Genomic DNA, 4589 nt, shown 5'->3' on the forward strand with positions numbered 1-4589 from the left:
GATCATGTTATTATTATCTGAACTATATGATGAATACTTGATTTGTTCTTAATTATGTGTTCTTAATGCTTGAGTTAATATCCCGGGTATTAATTCATGATTTGATGTGTTTATGCAGAGGAGGAATAGACCCTGCCTAAGAGTAGATTTGGCATAATTAAGCGGCGTTGATCAAACGCTTAGAAATAGGGTTACGAGATTTTACCGGATTAGGGTGAAACCTAATAAGGGGATCCATAGATCGAGTTAATGCAACCCTAGAGTGTTAATTAGAGAAAAGTCTCGGTTATTCAATCTAGGGATTATATGTTATTAGTCTTGAATAGGGATAATAACTTAACTTAGGGATCTCTACGGAACAAGTCAAGTGAATAAATCGTCCGGTTCAGAGTCAGATAACAAGTGAAATCTAGGTGGATTCCTCCTTGGGTGTCGTCTTTATTAATTGCTTCTCTTCAAGTCTTTTTCCAAATTCTCTCTTCGTTTTAATTAAATTAGTTAATTAGTTTAGATAATTAGTTTAATAAACAAACCCTTTTATTTTTAGGCTAGATAATAAAAAGATAGTTATTACCAGTACTTTTGGTTCCCTTGGGTACGATATCCCGATCTTGTCATTACTATACTATTTTTCGATAGGTGCGCTTGCTTTTTTGTCGTGATAATAGTTAGTTTAGGTTTGATCTTCATTATAAATATTTATTCCTTGTTACGAATCACTGCAATCAAGTTTTTGGCGCCGTTGCTGGGGAACTGAAATATTAGGAACACTAAATTTTTATTACTTTAGCCATTTATTTTTCTTGCAAATTTTTTTCTTTTCTTATTTATTAAATTACTTTTACTTTCTCTTGGCAGGTTTTTATAGTTTATGACTAGAAGAAACCAGTCAGGATCCTTACTTTTTGATGAAGAAATCGATCGAACAGTTCATAGAAATCAAAGAGAAATAAGGCGTAGTTTACGATACACAAAAAACGAACAAGAAGACAATACTCAACCACCAACCGATGAGATGGCTAAAAACCAAGACAATCAGCTGCCTGTTGCAATTGCAGCTAATCAAAATCCTGCTCCACGTACTATGTATGACTATGCTAAACCCTCTTTAACAGGAACTGAATCAATTATAGTTAGACCTGCTATTGCTGCGAATAATTTTGAATTAAAACCTAACACTATGCAGATGATACAGCAGTTTGTTCAGTTTGATGGCTTGTAGGATGAAGATCCCAACACTCACTTAGTAAATTTCCTGGAATTTTGCGATACATTCAAAATTGATGGCGTTTCTGATGATGCCATCTGTCTTCGGTTATTTCCCTTCTCACTGAGAAACAAAGCTAAACAGTGGTTAAACTCGTTACCACGAGGGTCTATCACTAATTGGGAGTAAATAACCAAGAAATTTTTACTAAAATATTTATCGCCGGCTAAAATGGCTAAATTACGCAATGGTATTTCTTCTTTGTGCAGATGGACCTAGAAACACTTTACGATGCATAGGAGAGATACAAGGATCTATTGAGAAGGTGCCCTCACCATGGTTTACCTCTATGGTTGCAAGTTCAAACGTTCTACAATGGTGTGAATCCCTCGACAAGAAAAATGATTGCTGCTGCTGCTGGCTGAACTATCAACAATAAAACACCGGAAGATGCCTACGAATTCATAGAGGAGATGTCACTGAACAAATATCAGTGGCAAGTCATGAGGACTAAGCCAACAAAAACAGCCGGTATTTATAACATCGATTCAGTCACCATGCTCTCTAATCAAGTAGAACTTCTCAATAAAAAGATTGACAATTTTCTTGGTTCTACGCTGGTACATCCAGTAATGAGGTCTGACTCAAGCGGAGGAGGTGTGCATACAGAATACCAATCCTTCAGTCCTACAACTGAAGAGGAACAAGTCAACTATATGGGTAATAATAACTTTAGATCTCAAAATAACCCATACAGTAATACCTATAATGCAGGTTGGAGGAACCACCCAAATTTTTCCTGGGGAGGTCAAGGGAATCAAAAGCCATAAAATCCTCAGGGTTTTCAACAGCCACCTTATCACCAAGAGAAGAAGCTGAACCTTGAAGAGATGCTCTCTAAATTCATCTCGGTGTCAGAAACTCGTTTTCAAAATACTGAGACTGCAGTTAAGAATCAACAAGCATCGATCCAAGGACTCAAAACTCAGATAGGCCAGCTGTCCAAACTAATCTCTGAAAGATCACAAGGTAGCCTACCAAGTAATATTGAACCTAGTCCGAGGGAACACCTCAATGCAATTAGCGCTCAAAATAAGGATGAACAAAAGACGAGAAGAGGTAAATGATAATGATCCCAAATAGTTATGTACGAATCATGAACCTCGTGTGCCATATCCTAAAGCGATGACGAAAGATAGAACAGAAGAACAGAAGAACCTCGTGTGCCATATCCTAAACTCTTAAATAAATTACATATTAACTTACCCTAGATGTCCAACTCAACAAAATTCTTAAAGGAACTTCTGAGCAATAAAAGGAAATTAGACATTACATCGCATGTGGAACTCAATGCAGTTTGCTCAGCTATTCTAAAGAATAAGCTACCTAACAAATTGCAAGATCCAGGACCTCCTCGAACCAAGACAACAGAGACAGTGCGCTACTATCATGAAAAGAACAAAGACGCTCATGAAGAACGAAGGCTATAGATAGAGGAGCTAGACGAATGGCGAGAACACAAACCTAGAACACATGATAAACCGAAACTATGCAAAAACAAGCCCGATACCTCTCCTAATCAACTTCAGGTCAGCGATACAGTCTTACTAAAAGCTGTTGATCCTCACATTGTCACTACCACACCAAATGAGGAAATCCCTCTTACGGTACTCAGTATTTTTCCATTCGGTACAGTGGAGGTGAGTCATCCGAAGTTTGGCACTTTTAAGGTAAACAACACCCATTTAAAACCTTATTTTAAAACTGACAACAGGAATGAGGAGTATGAACTCCTCAAACCACCATGATCATTCAACAGAAAGTTAAGTCGAGCTTAGACTATAAATAAGCGCTTCTCAGGAGGCAACCCGAGCACTAACATATTTTGATTTCTTTATTTTTAATTAATTTCTAACACTTCGAATCATTAACTTTATCTTTGAATTGCAAAGTTTTTTAGCACACACGGCCAGGCACACGGGCACGCCTAAAGCAGTAGCCAAACAGGGAAAGAGACACGGCCGTGCGAGACGGCCGTGTTGAAGCAGGACATGATTTCCCCAAAACACGAGATGCGATAAATCCCCACGGCCGTGCGACATGGCCGTGGGTGAACTTGATAGGAAGAACACGGGCGTGGGATAGAAAACCACGGGCATGCCAGGGACAAGGCTCGATTTTGTTTCTTCGGTACCGTAGACAACAATACATGGGCGTGATACCATAAAACACGGGCGTGGGAGAAGCGAACAAAGCTAGGCACGGTTGTGTGACATGGCTGTGTGCCACACACGCCCAAGACACACAGGGGTGTGATAGTAGCCGGACACGACCACATTTGAAAAATTTGAAAAACACGGGCTATCCTCACAGCACACGGGTGTGGCCCTAGGCCATGTGCCCCTCCCTTATATAAACAAACCATTTTTCATCTTCTTCCTCCTTTCAAAACCCTAGCCGAAATCCACCCTCCCCCAACCCCTACTCCCTATTCCGGTCACCATTCTCTAGATTCTCACTTCCCCAACCCCCAAATCACCCTCAAAGTCACTCCACTTACATTAATCCCCATTTTCCCCTCCCTATACCCTCTATTTTTCCCACCACACGATTTCCTTTTCGTGTAACACGTCCGTGCTCGCCATCACACGCTCGTGCACCACCTTACAACAGCCCTTGGTTCACTTTCTTAACCTTGTTTTTCCAATTTGTGTTGTTACATTAGTATTTTTCATGCTTTACATAAATATTGTTACTATTACAAATATGTTTCAGACAAGTTAAGAATTTGCTTTAGAATTTTCTATATTTGACTTATTTAAAACACTAAATAGCATATACTAGTTTTAGGCCTATTGCTTAACTATTGATGTATCTTGGATTCTATCAATGCTCATATATTTTCAGGTACATTATGTCGTCATCGAGAGGAAAGAAGGCCGTGGTCCCATCCTCAAAGAGACGTAGGGGACCGGGTTCTTCCTTGGTACGAGCTACAGCCGAAGTTCGGCACCCGTTCCTTGAATTTCTACAAGCTTCGCAGGAGGAGCTATTTCAAATACTACGCGTACGACCCATCACCACAGGTCGTTGCATCGACTGGGCTGCCGTAGAGCAAGTCTAGCTCGCTGATGCCATCCGCGCCCTCCTATCTACAGACCCATGGGAATGGGTCTTCGCTAATACCGAGCCCACTTATTTAGAGCTAACCTTAGTATTATGCTCTACTTTTCATTTACAGGTGGTGATGACGAACAATGACGACCTTGGCACCATTCACTTCCGATTAGGAGGTCTAGTTCATGCGATGAGTGTCCCAGAGTTTGGAGTTGCTCTGGGACTTTACACCGATGAGTTTATGGAGGAGGAGGACATGAATGCA

The 4589-nt window shown here is 40.3% G+C and overlaps 1 non-coding gene across 1 annotated transcript; it reads right to left on the reverse strand.

The window, feature by feature from the left end:
- Positions 1-1444: 1444 nt before the first annotated feature.
- On the reverse strand, positions 1445-1550 carry LOC128295727 (small nucleolar RNA R71). The gene has a single exon (XR_008286285.1). It is a non-coding gene; the product is annotated as a small nucleolar RNA R71 (small nucleolar RNA).
- Positions 1551-4589: the final 3039 nt, after the last annotated feature.

This window comes from Gossypium arboreum, chromosome 7 (genome assembly GCF_025698485.1).
Source record: "Gossypium arboreum isolate Shixiya-1 chromosome 7, ASM2569848v2, whole genome shotgun sequence".
In the NCBI taxonomy this organism is placed as follows: domain Eukaryota; kingdom Viridiplantae; phylum Streptophyta; class Magnoliopsida; order Malvales; family Malvaceae; genus Gossypium; species Gossypium arboreum.